This window comes from Scyliorhinus canicula, chromosome 21, assembly GCF_902713615.1.
Source record: "Scyliorhinus canicula chromosome 21, sScyCan1.1, whole genome shotgun sequence".
Lineage (NCBI taxonomy): Eukaryota > Metazoa > Chordata > Chondrichthyes > Carcharhiniformes > Scyliorhinidae > Scyliorhinus > Scyliorhinus canicula.
Genome location: NC_052166.1, coordinates 20,373,183 through 20,390,264, shown reverse-complemented (window position 1 = coordinate 20,390,264; position 17,082 = coordinate 20,373,183). Strand labels below are relative to the sequence as shown.

Sequence of the window (17,082 nt, the reverse complement as noted above, 5' to 3'; positions counted from 1 at the left end):
GAGGTGTATATGCATGTTCCCAACCTGTGCTGCATCCCGTCCCATCACATTCCTTTCTTTTGTCTTCATCCAGGGCAAGCTGGCCCACAATAATGTGAATGACCTCAGACTGAGGAAGGGACGGTCTATGTTGTTCCCCTCACCCAGTTTGAGGGAAATACTGCCAACTGGCTGGAGAGGACAGCGATCGTTCCTGTAGGGAAGGGGAGATCAGCTTGTCCCAGCAACCTAGTATGAACTCCCATGAGTACATTGCATCCTGACATATACAGTGAGTGATGTGAAGTCATGTATACTGCTTGCACATGAACTAAAACTCTCCTCTCTGTTTTATTGGCACCAGGAGATCTAGAGAGACAAGGAAAGCCAATATAAGCCTCAGCCCGCACACCACCCCAGATGAGGAACAACCACCTCTGCGCTCACCAGCACTTCTACCAACCCAGGTGGGGCCTTGGTGGAGCTTGGTTCTAGACTGGGGCACACAGTGGTACAATGGGTATCACTGCTGCCTCACAGCGCCCAGGACCCAGGTTCAATTCAGGACCTTGGGTGACTTGTCTGTGTGGAGTTTGCACTTTCTCCCTGTGTCTGTGGGTTTCCTCCGGAAGCTCCAGTTTCCTCCCACAGTGCCAAGAAGTACAGGTGAATTGGCAATGCTAAATTTCCCCTTCCCGTCCAAAGATGTGCAGGTGACAGTATAGGATTACAGGGATAGATCAGGGTAGTGGGCCTCGGTAAGATGCTCTTTCAGAGAGTCAGTGCTGCCTCAGTGGGCCGAATGGCCTGCTCCTGCACTGTAGGAATCCTATTAGGTGCTGTTAGGCTCAGGGTCACCTACTGGAGGGCACCTCACTGACAAGTTCCCACAGCAGTCGGAGACAGGGACACCCCAGGGCTGTTGGTAGACCAGGCACTCATTGAATCCAAATCAAATGATGTTCTTCAGAGTGGCCGCCAATGTGAATTGCGCTTTCACGTATCTGATCGTCAGTCCAGAAGTAAAACACTCGAACACGTCAGTAACGAATATTCGTTTATTTACGGCCGGGACAAATCTCTAAGCAGTCGGGTAACCACCTTCGAGAAGTGCCAAAGTCCAAAATATGGACTGTCTCTTTATACAATCACAGTTTAGAGGTGGTCCCTTTAAATTCCTAGATACACTTATGATTTTGCAAGGATCCAGAACATGTACATATATGGAATTATTCTTCGAGGTCGGGAGGTTATTTTTGACATAATCATTAGCACAAGTCACTATCAATATTAATACAAAGGTTTTTGTATCCCATGGCCATATGGCTCAACTCACTCCAAAGACAGTCCCCCTTACATTTCAATGTTTAATTGTTCCAACTGGTCAAACGAGCTTAATTATGTTTATCTCTGCAATAAAGTAACGGTTCCCATTCATTCCATTCTTTGCCTTTTTGACCTCTCTGCTTTTACAGATACGGGTCAGAACATTAATTAGTACCAATGCCACACTCCCTATATTCCATCCCATAACCTTCTGACATCTTTGCTTTTACAGATACGGTCAGACACACTCCCTTTATTTCATCCCTTGACCTGTTGACATCTCTTTCACAGAGCTTTTCAGAACTGTTATATTAACCCTATCAGCGAAGTTCCAAATGAAATCCACTTCTACATTCCCCCCTTTGATCATTCCTTGATCACATAACACTCAGGATACTTTAGATGGAAATGAGAGCGAGGCGGAGGTACTCCTCCTCTACTAGGCTCCGGCAGGATGCCACTTCCTCATATAGGTCAGGGGTAGGTGGAACCAGTTTTTCTCTTTCGTCTAGGGCGGATCTCTGAAGCATCTGTGGTAATGCAGCGGCACCCAAACGGTTGCATAGGCATTTCACACCAGTAGCTATGATACAGAGCAACAAACAGATGGTAACGAAGATAATGAGCCCATGGAACAGGTAAGTGGCCCAAGAATTGGACCACATCCAGCTCCACCAGTCAGCCTGACCGGCGAGTCGCAAGCGCTGTACTCCATCTCTGATATGGGTTACCAGACGCGTGATATTCTCTGAACTGTCTGGAATATAACCCATGCAGCCGTCTGTTCGATCGAGAAAGGAACAGATATCAAGGGAATGCCTCCATGGGCATGGGTCGGGACCTGTGTACATACCCAGCAAGAGGAGACACCCACTTTCTTAGCATAGACATAGGACATAAACAGAAAAGAATTTGCCGTTACATGGTGCGTTGCCCGCTTCCTTCTGGAAGGCGAGTAGGGGTGAGTAGTCCTTGATGGTAAAATTTGTACCCTGTCCTTATCAATGCACCGGTGGTTCCACCGGCATGTGCGGCGATCGTAGATCAGAACCATGTACGTAGTCCGGAATCGGGGCTTCTGGTCGTCGGGATGAACGGTGGTTGGGCAGGTTTTGATAGCCGTGGTGATCCATCGGAGATCTGTCGTTGTTCCACATCGTGGGGTTCCTTCTCGGCACAGGGGTGGACGTCGGCTTCCATACGGGCATCTCCTTCTTCCGGATGCAGCGAGAGAGAGCAGGGTGGCGAGTATTGTGACGGTGAAGAGGGACTTCATCCTGGTACTCGTGTTCCTAGGACTTAAAGGAAAAGTTTAGAACATCATGGATACTTAATTAACTTACAATGGTGCATATGTACCCATGCGTTCCGGCCCTCCACTTTTACTGCAGTGGGGGTAGTGAGTAGAACCTGTAGGGGACCCTCCCATCGAGGTTCCAAACCCTTACGTGTCCAATTTCGAATTAGGACATAATCCCCAGGGTTGATGGAGACGTCATGAGTAATGGAGGGGACTTCTTCCTGGGTGGCACGAACTCGGGAGTGTAATCCTTTCAAAATTCTAGTTAGTGGTAATATATAATTAGCCATCTCGGTAGTCATGTAATGGAATTGAACATTCCGTGGAACACTGCTGTCCCAAGGCGTTCGAAAGGGTCTGCCATATAGTATTTCCGCTGGGCTTAGGCGAGTTTTTCCTGCGGGAGTGGCACGTAGCTGGAAGAGTGCTAAAGGCAGGAGTTTGAGCCAAGTGGCCCCAGTGTCTGCTTGTAGTTTAGCGAGTTTAGTCTTTAGAGTCTGATTAGCCCTTTCCACCACTCCAGCGGCTTGTGGTCTGTAGGCACAATGAAACTGTTGCTTTATTCCTAGCAGAGCACAGAATTCCTTATTGATCTGACCTATGAAGTGGGGACCATTGTCAGAGCTCAGTCGGGCTGGAATTCCAAATCGCGGAACAATTTCTCGCATTAACACCTTAACTACTGTCGAGGCCTTGTTATCTGTAGTCGGGTAGGCCTCGATCCATTTGCTAAAAGTGTCCACAATGACTAACACATATTTATAGCATTGACATCTTTCCAACTCAATGTAATCCATTTGCAGGGTCTCAAATGGACCCTCAGGTAAGGGGGTTGTGCCAGGATCACAGGGGACGGCCTTACCGGGGTTGTGCTGTTGACAGATTAGGCACCGACTGCTAATTTGTTGGGCCATTTCTTGCAGTCGTGGGTGCCACCAGCTTTTTAACAATATGTCCCCTGTAGCACGAGCTCCACAGTGAGTTGCAAAGTGTACACATTCGGTCACCCAGGCTGCTAATGCATCGGTCATACATGTTTGTCCTACCGGGGTGACCCACAGCTTATTTTCGATATCATATATACATCCTAAGTTTTTCCACATATTTACAGCAGTTGCAGGAGCGTCCTCCTGCATTTGGATTATGTCAGCAATGGTTGGCATAGGTTTTTCAGAGGGAGACTTTTCCGGGGGGGTTTTAGTCTGCCTCATCATTCTAGGCACCATTAGTTTGCCAGATTTAGAAATTTCTTTTGCCTTCTCGTCCGCTCTCCTGTTGCCCGTTTCCACCAGTCCTGTGCCTTTTGTATGCGCTGCGCATTTTATCACCGCTATCTTGTCTGGGAGCATAAGGGCCTGCAATAACTGGGTTACTAACTGCTGGTGTGAGATGGGTGTACCAGCGGAGGTTAGAAATCCTCTGTTTTTCCATAATTGCCCGAAATCATGTACTACCCCGAAGGCGTATCGGGAATCTGTATAAATATTAACCTTCCTCCCCTGTGCCAATATGCATGCTCGTATTAACGCAAACAATTCTGCCTGTTGGGCAGAAAAGGGAACTTCAAATGCTGCTGCTTCTACTACGTCACCGTCTTGATTGATGATTGCATAGCCAGATTGTCTATCCCCCCTTTCGCCGACGGAAGAACTTCCATCGGTGAAAAAGGAACAATCTGCACTCGGGATGGGTATATCGGAGAGGTCGTCTCGAACCGAGGAGACTTCCTGCAACAGTTGCAGACAGTCATGAGTTGGGTCGAGCATGTCTGTGGGAGGATGCGTCAAAAAGTCAGCAGGGTTGATAGTGGTGCAGTGGGCAAACTGGACCTTTGGGTTATTAAGGAGAGCAATCTCATATCTATTCTGACGAGCCATCGTGAGATGCTGAGTCTGTAGCCGTCCCAAAAGGGCCGTAACAGAATGGGAACTATAGACAGTGATATCTTGTTGGAGGGTAATATTAGCAGCCGATTGCAGGCTGTGTGGTTCTGCTAGTGACTGTTTGTGATCAGCGGGCACTAGGACCCTGCGGAGCCATGCAGTGTCAATTTCAACGCAGCAGTTTCGAAACTGCCCAGCACAAATCCTTTATCTGTTTATTCTGAGACCAATGTAGTTCTGAACATACTGAGTTACTCATAATACTGATCACATTCCAGGGGCGGTGGCGGAGGTGGCTGTGGGGGGCTGTGGGGGCTGTGGGGGCTTCTGACGTCCCCCGCAATTGAACAGATGTTCCTCATCCCCATCGTCCCCCTCCCCCCAACCTTGCTTCGCATTGCTGACCGGCGCCGGGGGGAGGAGTAGCATTCTTACGTTTCTTATATTCTTTACATTCCCTTTTTAAGACCTCTACTGTTTTAACAATTCCCCCTTCAGTGAGGCCAATACCCAATTTTGAGGCATTTTCCTGCCAGCTAGCCAGTATAGATGCATCTTTCATTAACTGACAGTATTCCCTCCACAAGGCAATTAATTTCTTTGCGGTGGGTTCTTGATAATACAGAAAAATGTGTCATTTGAAACATGAAAGTCTGGCAATATCTGGTTTAAGAGCCCACAAAAGGTTAATAGCAGCTGCAAAGAGCAGGGTTATAAAATGCAGATTCCTGCTCACAAGCAGGCTTCAGCAGAAACAATGGCTCACACCTTCATGGAATGTAACTATCTCAGAAAGCATCTGAAAAGCATGGATGAGAGTTTCAATTGCATTACGTGAGGAATGTTTAAAACAGGCAAGTCTTTCAAGTCACAACCAAGTTAAATTTTAGCATACAGCTAAGAGCAAAGTTTCACACCTTAATTGAAATAAACTCTCTTAGTAAACAGCTGGAAAGAATGGAAGATGCTCAGTCGAATTTAGTGTCAATTTCAGGGGTAAAATTCTACGAACATCAAGTTAATTAAAAGAAAATTGGAGATGACTTGGCTACGAGAAACATCATTTAAGTCAAAATCAAAGGCAAAGTTATGAACTGGGGACAATTGGAAAATTAAACGATTTGAAATCACAGAAATAAAAGTTAACTATTGAAACAAAAGCATTTTTTAAATCAAATCTGAGAGGAGACGATATGCCTGAAATGAATAACGAATTGTAGTAAGATGTTTACATCAAAGATACTTTTAAACTATCAAAGTGAAACAAGCCCATATACAATACAGTCGTTAAAACTTAATAACTCTTCGAAAGAGAATATAAACCCAGGGAGCAGAAGCACCAGCACTCTGCAACAGCAACAGGAGAGAGAGAGAGAGAGAGAGAGAGAGAGACACAGCCTGCTGGAGAAAGACAAGGAAAGCAGCCGAGTTTAAACAGCTAATTCAACTCAAGAAGACCAGATTTTAAGTGGTTATTAGCTTACTTCACTTCCTTAATAACACAGGACCCAGGACACCAATGCTATTAAGGGGTAAGTAGGTAAAATTCTTCGGTGAAGGTATGGGTTATACCGGGGGATAGGCTCCGAGAACCCCGCCCGTAACTTCCAGAGAACGCTGCCTGGAATCACGGCGGCAGTCCCGTCCGGAGCCCACAGCCCGTTAACCGTCCCCTAGCAGTCCCGAGAACCCCGCCCGTAACTCCAGCGAACGCTGCCTGGAATCACGGCGGCTCCTCAGGCTGCCCCTAGCAGTCCTGGCCACCCCGCCCGTAACTCCAGCGAACGCTGCCTGGAATCACGGCGGCAGTCCCAGGCTGCCCCTAGCCCGTTAACCGTCCCCTAGCAGTCCTGAGAACCCCGCCCATAACTCCAGCGAACGCTGCCTGGAATCACGGCGGCTCCTCAGGCTGCCCCTAGCAGTCCTGGCAACCCCGCCCGTAACTCCAGCGAACGCTGCCTGGAATCACGGCGGCAGTCCCAGGCTGCCCCTAGAGACGATAACCACAGGGTTCACTCACTTACCCTCTTTAAAACGGGTTCGCTGGACTGACCTGGATCTCGCAGAGGCTTCTCGACAAACCAACGGCAAGGCTGAGCAACGATCAAACTGGTAGTAGGCGAATACCAAGGTGGAAAACAAATTTTTACTCACGTTGGGGGCCAAATTCGTCCTCTACTTTGAACGAGCTCAGTCGATTACGCCGGTTAGTTGCGCAGACCCCTCTGGAGATCCCCGTACGGGCCACCAAATGTGAATTGCGCTTTCACGTATCTGATCGTCAGTCCAGAAGTAAAACACTCGAACACGTCAGTAACGAATATTCGTTTATTTACGGCCGGGACAAATCTCTAAGCAGTCGGGTAACCACCTTCGAGAAGTGCCAAAGTCCAAAATATGGACTGTCTCTTTATACAATCACAGTTTAGAGGTGGTCCCTTTAAATTCCTAGATACACCTATGATTTTGCAAGGATCCAGAACATGTACATATATGGAATTATTCTTCGAGGTCGGGAGGTTATTTTTGACATAATCATTAGCACAAGTCACTATCAATATTAATACAAAGGTTTTTGTATCCCATGGCCATATGGCTCAACTCACTCCAAAGACAGTCCCCCTTACATTTCAATGTTTAATTGTTCCAACTGGTCAAACGAGCTTAATTATGTTTATCTCTGCAATAAAGTAACGGTTCCCATTCATTCCATTCTTTGCCTTTTTGACATCTTTGCTTTTACAGATACGGTCAGACACACTCCCTTTATTTCATCCCTTGACCTGTTGACATCTCTTTCACAGAGCTTTTCAGAACTGTTATATTAACCCTATCAGCGAAGTTCCAAATGAAATCCACTTCTACACCAACACGATGTTGGAGATGCCAGAACATGCAGTGGCCCATCAGGCAGGGATGTGGCAGTCACTTAGCAGACTGGGGTGAAGGATGGAGGAGGCCATCCACCTTCTCTCTGATGTTGTGGCTCTGACATGCGAGGAACCCAAGGTCACCATGGGAAAGTTGGCGACCACCATGGAGAACTTGGTCCAACAGCTTTTGCCAGATTTACGCTTGGCCTTGGACTCGATGGTTACACACATTAGTGTGGCATCATCAATATCTAGGCAAGAGAGGGACGAGGCACCCTGATCTACCTCCAGGTGCCCCTTCTCCTCATAGAGTCAGGGTTCCCACAGAGAGAATGAGCTTCAGCTGTTCATCTCAGGGGCCTCAACTCGGGACTTTCCAAGAATGTCTAGCCACTCCGAATCCTTTCTGACTGTGACCCTATCCACTCCAGTCAATCAGGCTGAGGAGGGTGCATCTGCCCCTGAGCAGTCCCTAACCCTTAACAGGCCAAAGCCCTCCACAGACATCAGGATGTAATAGTGATCAGGCCGCTTACACCTCTGCTGCAGATGTCAGGACTGCACCCAAGTGTAGTGGTAGAGTTAGGAAATGAAAAAATATTGAAATCACTTTTGGATCACAGGTGTGCAAACGCTGTAAACACTTTGCACTTTTGTTACATGTTTGATGTTTGTGAATGGATTGGTCAACCAAAATTGTGATTATGTACATACGAATCCTCTTGTTTTGAGTTTTAGCCATCCACCGTGATAATCTCCCTTTGTGAGATTCACATTCATGTGATGGCACCCTCACTGAAGATAGTTTCTCCACCTTTGTGTGATATCATGAAGATGTGTTAAAATCCTTATTGGAAGTGGTGCTTACTGAGCTTGTATCCCTTCAAATCATGGCACACCATCGTGTGAGGACGCTCAGCAGCCTTGAGGCATCAGCAGCAGATTTAAGCTCTGCAGCCCTGCAACTAGTCGTGAATGGTGGTGGACAATTAAACAGCTCACTGGAGGAGGCGCTCCACAAGTATACTCTGAAATTGAAATGGGCTAGCCATGTAAATTCTTCAACTACAAGGGCAAGTCAGAGGCTAGGAATCCTGGGACAAGTAACTCACCCCCTGACACCCCAAAGCCTGTCCACCATATTCAAGGGACAAGTTAGATGTGATGGAATACTCTCCACTTGCCTGGATCAGTGTAGCTTCAACAATCAAGAAGGTTGACACCAACCAGGACAAAGCAACATGCTTTATTGGCATCCCTTCCACCAACATCAACTCCCTCCACCACCAAAGCACAGTGGTAGCAATGTGTACCATCTACAAGATGCACTTCAGGAACTCACCAAGGCTTGTTAGACAGCACCTCCCAAAACAACGACCACTAGCATCCAGAACGACGAGGAGAGCAGGCGCATGAGAACACCATTCCCCTCCAAGCCACTCACTATCCTTCCATTGAAATAAATCGCTGCTCTTTCATTGTCGCTGTGTCAAAATCCTGGAACTCTCTCCCTTACAGTACTGTGAGTCCACCTACACCACATGGACTGCAGTGGTTCAAAGAGGCAGTTCCTACCACCTTTTCAAGTACAGTTTGCTGTGGACAATGAATGTTGGCCTAGCTAGCAACACCCACATCCCATAAATTATTTTTTTTAAAAGTTGTGTCCCCTTGGTGGAAGTGCTAAAGGACAAGACCTGGAAGGGAGAATGAAATCCTGAAAAAAAAGTCTCATCTCATTGGCCGCTGTAGTTTGTCAATAACTTGGCCCATGACTGCATCAAGCAAGTTGCCACAGTGTTCTCACTGTTGTGTCAACTTTAACTTCCCAGAGCGAATACTTACAGGGTGCATCGTTAACCACCTGAAAGATCGTGGCCTGCTGAATCATGAGGCTGGAAGGTACAAGTCTGAATGTAGAACTCACTCTCGATGTAACTGGTTGGACATCCTTTGTAATGCAATGGAATAGCATTCAGGAGCATGAGAAATATAGCCATTTCCCTTGCCTTCACTTTTCTCTGCCTGGAATCTGGTAAATTAAATTGGTATGTCTTTCATGTCATATTTTCTCAATGGCTTCATCTTGTGGAAGCTGACTCTCATCAGCCTCTTCAGGCTCCTGGCCCTCATGCCCTTCTTCCTGTAAGGGGCTGTTAACCTCCCCCATTTATACCTCTGGCAAGGGATCACTGTGTTGCAGCACCAGGTTATGAAGGGTGCAAAATACAACGATGATTTGGGATAAGAATGTGCCACCTGAGCATCTAAACGTCAGAAGATCATCAGAGTACCAATGATCTTCTCAATTAGGGCTGTGTGGAGCTGTTCCCTCTGTTGCAACACTCTTCTGAGCCACTCTGAGGCTGATGCATACATGTCATTCATGGGCCAGCATTTCAGCAGGTACCCCTTATTCCCCAAGCAGCCATCCCCCGAGACACTCGGGACTTTTAAATATCTGAGGCACATGGGAGTGTCTCAAGATGTATGAATCTTGGGAATTCCCAGTGAGCATTATGTGCTTCCGATGATCACACACCAGTTAAACATTGATGGAATGAAAGCCTTTATGCTTAATTAACATTAGGAGTTGCTGCATTGGAGCCCTTAAAGCAACATGGGTGCAGTCAATTGTACCCTGTGTCTTGGGAACCCTGAGATGGCTCCAAACCCTCGGCCTGGCTATCTTCATGAGTGTAATCCTCACATCCTCATGTGCATTGCTGTAGAGGGAAACTGTGACCTTGCTGCAGGTGTGTCTGGTGGCCTGAGAGATAACACAACACGTCTCCTGTGGGTGCCTTTGAAAATCCACAGGCATAGAAATTGAGTGCAGCGGTTACCTTCAAGACCACTGGCAGGGCATACCCGCCAACTTCATAGAATTTGGCAGGTGTGATCTACCAGAGTTCAGGAAGTGCAGATGTGCACAGCATTATCTCGCTGATCTGTAAATAGGAGAGCTTTCTTTAGTATATCCTCTGTGGTCCTAACAAGAGGTCTTATCCTCCCGATGCTCATGTAGTTGCACCCTGGACCTCAGCAGGGTCTTCTGAAGCTGCACTCAGCAACTCCACTCTCTCCTTCACCTCCTCCATTGTACTAGGACCCTCAAAAAGGCAGTGTTGAGTCCAAGATCCATAATTGTTTGATCCTTCTCTTTGAAATTATAGATTGAAGTGTAACAGGTGAACATAGTGAAAGTCACAGCCTTGAACCAATAGTAAATGTTACAGTGTATAGTGGCTTCTTCCCTCTTTGCCTTGTCACTGATGCAGCCTTGTATTTGAGATGACCAAGGTGACATCCCTGAGACTTAACATCTCAATCCCACAGTGGTTGGGAAAGATTTGAATGTCATGTGTGACCTGGCTTTGCTCAGTGCACCAATCTCATTCCTGGCATACTAAGTAACAATAAGTTGCTCATGATTAATGATTGGGTGCCCTTCGTCCGGTTGTACCCGGCCTTCCGCTTGGCCACCTCCGTACTCCAGTCCTGGTAGATCCGCACTACTGTGTTCTCCCACTTGCTGCTCCGCTCCTTCTTGGCCCACCTAAGCACGCACTCTCGGTCAACGAACCGGTGGAACCGCACCAGCACCGCCCGTGGCGGCTCATTCGGTTTGGACCTCCTGGCCAGTATTCTGTGGGCCCCCTCCAGCTTCAGGGGCCCCTGGAAGGACCCAGCTCCCATCAGCGAGTTCAACAAAATGACCACATTGGCCCCCAGGTCTGACCCTTCCAGCCCCTCCGTGAGGGCCAGGATCCGTAAATGTTTCCGCCTCGACCGGTTCTCCATCTCCTCGAACCGCTCCTGCCACTTCTTGTGGAGCACCTCGTGCATCTCCACCTTTACCGCGAGGGCCGCAGCCTCATCCTCTCTTTCGGAGGCTTGTTGTCGGAGCTCCCGGATCTCCACCCCCTGGGCTGCCTGCGTCGCCAGCAGCTTGTCCGTATTCGCCTTCAGCGAGTCCAGCAGCTCCACTTTGATCTCCTGAAAACAGCGCTGGAGAGTCTCCTGCTGCACCTGCGCCCACTGCCTCCATTCCTCGAGGCCTCCGCCGGCCGCCATCTTGATTCTCTTCCCCCGCTTTTTCTTAGGCGCTGCCACCGCTATTCTGCTGGCCCCACTCCTGGTCAAGACCATAGACCACTGGGGATCTGCTGCAGACACCTTCCCACGTCGGGAACCGTCGAGCAAGTACCGCTGGGGGCCCTTAAAAGAGCCCAAAAGTCCGTTCCTGGCGGGAGCTGCCGAACGTGCGGCTTAGCTCCGCATAGCCGCAACCGGAAGTGCACTCTTTTCATTTTTTAATGTAGGATGTCCTAACAAGAGGTAGAAGCAGAATTCAAAATTACTTTCACGAAGGAAATGAGTGAATAATTGAAAAATATACATTTTGGAAGATATGGGGAATGGAACTAAATGGGTAGCTCTTTCAAAGAGCGACAGAAGTATGGTAAGCTCAATGGACCCCTTCTACAGTGTAAAATGTTATGATGTGAAACACAACAAAGCTGTATCAATCATCTGCCCATCAAGTTCATGTTTTATTTTTTTCTACTCTGAAACAGAAGTTTTCGTAGTACTATACTGTTCAGGATCAGTGACCATGTTGGAGTTTATTGAATGTGATTTGAAATATTGATGCACCGCTTGTGTAATGCTTTGTGATGTGTGAGAAGCTTGGGTTCAGCAGTGATGCCTTCCACAGTCAAAATAATACTTAGTAAACTGCCATTTGGAGGATGAAGTACCAGAGAACCTCATGGTGCAGTATTGCATCAAAATTTGGTTTACTAGATGAGGAAATGTGAAGTTAACATACTCTAATACAGATCTAGTGTAAAGATCAGATATGAATAGTTTTGAATGAATATTAATTATACCAGACTGAAGGACCTCCGGTGGCGGTCATGGAATGAGGACATTTGGTGGCTCTTGCTCAAGGTGGATTTTGTTGGACCTTCCCCCACCCGTGTGGGGTTTTTTTTAATGCAAAAGATGTGTGAGTGCCCAGGGGGGCTGCGCTGCCTGCCCAGTGGTTGACGGAGTAGTTGGTGGAGTTTTTGGATGGAAAATTCCAGCAGCAGAGGAAAGAGGCTTTGGAAGACCTGGTTACGGTGGTGGAGCTGCTCAGAGCTGCAATTGAGAGAGTGGAGCAGAGGTTGTAGGCTCAGGGCCTAGCGATTCAGAATTTAGAGGAGGTGGTGGGGGAGCAAGAGGAGCGGATGGGTTCATTGGAGACTAAATTGGGGGTGGTTTTGAATTACCAGAAGCGGCTGCAAGAGAAGTTAGAGGTCCTGGAGAATCGCTCCAGAATGCTTGAGGGCATTGAGGGAGCGGAGGCCGGCAAGTATGTGGCGAGGATGCTTGAGAAGTTGGGGGGGGGGGTGGCCTTTGACCGGCCCCTCGAGGTGGATTGGTCGCTCTGGTCTGAGGAGGAAGTCGCAGGTGAGGGAGCAGCAGAGGTGGTGCGGCTGCCACCATCGATTCTTCGAGAAGGAAAAGATATTGAAATGGACGAGGCAGACCAGGAAATGCAACTGGGTGGGTCTATCAGGACCTGGGTGCGGAGTTGAGGAAGAGGAGGGCCAGGTTCATCCAGATAAAGGCTGCTCTCTTTACGAAGGGGGTGAGGTTGAGGTTTTGCAACCCTGTCCGCTTGTGGATTTTGACTCACCAGAGGAGGCGATGGACTTTGAGGGACCATGGACTAGTAGGAGTGTGAGGACACTGAACTTTGGAGAAGAGCTTTGTGTTCGTAATAAAGTGTTCGGGCTGGGTAGTTTGGGGTAAGTTTCAACGGGAGAGTGGCGATGGTGAGTGTGCCTTTGTTGGAGGTGTGGTGCGCTGGAGGTTTGAGGGGGTGTCAGAGACTCGGGCGAGGACTACCATGCTCGGTAGGGCTAGTTAACGAGGGAGAGGTGGGGGTTGTCAGAAGGAAGGCATGAGTTGTTTTTTGTTCAAGGGTGGAAGGGGAGGAGGGTTGCTGACATGGGTGTGGTTGGTGTCGCGCAATTGGGAAGCGAGAGATGGTGGCGGACTCCAAATGCGGGCCTGGAGGGGTGCGTGGCGCGTTTTGGGGGGCTGGCTCAAAAAAGGGATATGGCTGATCGCCAGGCTGGTCATGTGGAATGTGAGAGGGCCGAATGGGCCAGTTAAACGGTCACGTGGGTTCACGCATCTGAGGAGTCTGAAGGCGGATGTGGTGATTTTACAAGAGACACAACTGAAGTTGGGGGATGAGACGAGGTTGAGGAAGGGATGGGTGGGGCAGGTGTTACTTTGGATATGAAGATGAGTGGGGTGGTGTTGGTTAACAAGAGTGTGCCGTTTGAGGTGGGGAGCATTGTGGCCAATCCGGGTTAAGTGGGGTGCTGTTTATTTGATGGTCAGTGGGAAGCTGGAGAGGATGCCGGTAAACGCTTTTCCCCTAATTGGGACAATATGGATTTTATGAGGCAGGTTATGGGGAGGATTCTGCAGTTGAACAAGCATCGGTTGAATATTGGGGGGTGATTTCAATACGCACCTGGACCCGGTTCTGGAGCGATCGGGCCCTAAGTTGTTGAGGGTGCCAGCAGTGGCTAGGGAGCTGAAGGGGTTCATGGAGCACTTTGGGATGGTTGGAGGGGATCCATGGAGGTTTCGGAGGTCAAGGGCGAGGGAGTTTTCATACTTCTCCCACGTGCACCGGGTGTATTCCTGGATTGATTTCTTTGTGGTGGACAAGGTGCTGCTGACGGGTGGCAACTCTGTTTGGCAATTGTGGTTTCTGATCACGTTCCACATTGGGTGGATTTGCGGGTGGTTCAGGGGGAGGCCCAATGGCTGCAGTGTCGGCTGGATGTGGGGCTGTTGGCAGATTATGGGGGTGCGGGCTGCTATTTGGGGCTATGTGAAGTTGAACAACACAGGTGAGGTCACAGCCACCACACTGTGGGAGGCACTCAAGGCCTCAGTGAGATGGGAGTTTATTTTGATTCGGGCTCACAGGGAGAAGATGGAGCGAAAGGAGTGGGCAATGCCAGTGGATGAGATTTTGAGGGTGGGTGGAGGCACTCGGTATCGCCAGAGGAGAGGTTGCTGAAGGAGAGGCAGAGGCTCCAAATGGAGTTTGGGTTAGTGTCTATGGAGAAGAAGGTGGAGCAGTTGCAGAGGGGCAGTGTATGAGTATGGCAAGAAGGCAAGTAGGATGCTGGCCATCAGTTGAGGAAGCAAGCAGCGGCAACAGTGATTGGACAGGTAAGGGATGGGAAGGGTAAGGTGGTGATGGACCCAGAGGGAGTGAATGGGGTAATTTGAGGTCTTTATAGAAGGCTCTGAGTCGGAGCCCCTGACAGGGAAGAGGGGATGTGGCGGTTCCTGGATGGGTTGGAGATTTCCATGGTGGAGGAGGTGTGGGTTCAGGGCCTGGGGGCCCCCGATTGAGGGAGGTGATAGATGCGATGCAGGCCCCGGGGCCGGACAGATTCCCAGTTGATTTTTATAAAACATTTGGGGCGGAGCTGGGGCCATTGCTGGTAAGGACATATAATGAGGCTAGGGGGAGGGGAAACTCCTCCCTACATTGTCGCAGACTTCCATCTCCCTGATTTTAAAGAAGGATATGTGTACGGGGGGAGTGATAGGGGAGGACCTTTGAGTTTTGAGAAGGGAAAACAGCTGTCAGTGATGTGTGGAGGTAACTTAATATGATTATGATACCCTCGGAGGGGCAGGAGGTAGTGGTGGCGTTGGACGTGAAGAAGGCTTTTGATAGGGTGGAGTGGGCATATTTGTTTGAAGGGCTGGGGCGGTTTGGGTTTGGGCAGGTGTTTGTGGATTGGGTCCGGCTGCTTGGGTGCACAGCACGTTAGCATAGTGGTTAGCACAATTGCTTCACAGCTCCAGGGTCCCAGGTTCGATTCCTGGCTTGGGGCACTGTCTGTGAGGAGTCTGCATGTTCTCCCCGTGTGTGCGTGGGTTTCCTCCGGGTGCTCCGGTTTCCTCCCACAGTCCAAAGATGTGTAGGTTAGGTGGATTGGCCATGATAAATTGTCCTTAGTGTCCAAAATTGCCCTTAGTCTTGGGTGGGGTTACTGGGTTATGGGGAGGAGGTGTGGGCTTGGTAGGGTGCTATTTCCAAGAGCCAGTGCCGACTCGATGGGCCGAATGGCCTCCTTCTGCACTGTAAATTCTATAATTCTGTATAAGGCGCTGGAAGCGAGATGCGAACAAACCAAGTGAGTACAGGATACTTTGGGCTACATCGTGGGACGAGCCAGGGGTTCACGCTCTCCCTGAGCTTTTTGCCTTGGTGATAGAACCGTTGGCCACAGCGCTAAGGGCGTTGAGGGATTGATCGTGGGGGGTGCCAAGCATAGGGTTTCGCTATATGCAGATAGCTTGCTATTATATATTTTGGACCTGATGGGCAGCATAGAGGGGGTTACGGAGACCTTGATGAAATTTGGCCGATTTTCGGGATATAAATTGAACATGGGAAAGAGTGAGGTGTTCCCCATCAAAGCCAGAGAGCAGGAAAGGAGATTAGCAGAGTTGCTGTTTAGGGTGGTGGGGACAAGCTTCAGGTACTTAGGTATTCAATGGCACAGAGCTGTGCCCAACTGCATAGATTGAACTTGGCTCGATTGGTGGAGGGGATGAAGGTGGATTTTAAGAAGTTGGATGTTTTGCCACTGGCTCTGGCTGGGTGGGTGCAGGCAGTGAAAGTGACGGTGCTGCCTACGTTTCTGTTTGTATTTCAGAACCACCCTATCTTTCTCCCTCAGTCTTTATTTAGGAAAGTCAGTGGGCGGGTTTATGTGGCGAGGGTGGCCCCGTGGGTGCGGCGGGCTTTCCTGGAACGGGGAGTGGATGAATTTGATAAATTATTATTGGGCAGCAAATATTGCGATGGTGAGGAAATGGGCTGCGGAGCAGAGGCCTGTTTGGGGGCAGCATCATGTAGGGTAACAAGTTTCAGGGCTTTGCTATTGCCGGCTTTGCTGTTCTCACTGGCCAGGTACTCCGTGAGCCCAGTGGTTGTGTCAGTGTTAAAGGTGTGTGGGCAGTGCAGGCATCGCTTTGGATTGGAGGGTACGTCATTGTGGGCGCCGATCTGTGACAACCATAGGTTGTGCCGGCAAGGACTGGATGTGAGGTTCCGGAGTTAGCGGCAGATGAGGATTGAGTACTTCAGGGACTTGTTCATAGGGGGAAGATTTGCGGGGCTGGAATAGTTGGAGGAAATGTATATGCGTTGCCCAAGGGGAATGAATTTATGTACCTGTAGGTTCTGGATTTTGTGAGGAGAGAGGTGCTGTCCTTCCTGGGGCTGTCGCCTCCGGTATGGCATGGGAAGCTGTTATCGGATGACGAAATAGGGGAGTGGAAGGTTTTGGATATTTATAAGAATCTGATGGGGAGGAAGGGCACTCCAGTGGAGGTTAATAAGCACAAATCAGAGGAGAAGTTTGGACAGCAGGTGCAGGGCGGGAAATCGGCGGAGTCCTCATCGTGTGAGAGGTTAAGCCTCATCCAGTTTAAAGTTGTGCATAGGGCCCACATGACAGTGGCGAGGATGAGCAGCTTATTTGAGGGGGTGGAGGATAGATGTGGATGGTGCATGGCAGGGAGGTGGGGGGGAAGAATCACGTCCACATGTTCTGGGCGTGTCCAAGACTGATGGGGTTCTGGCAGGGGTTCTCAGACGTGATATGAGGTGCTG

General features: G+C 49.1%; 1 protein-coding gene across 3 annotated transcripts in view; it reads left to right on the top strand.

Annotated features, from left to right (window-relative positions):
- LOC119955872 overlaps positions 1 to 17,082 on the top strand; it is a 163,189-nt gene that overhangs the window by 112,027 nt on the left and 34,080 nt on the right. The window lies entirely within an intron of this gene.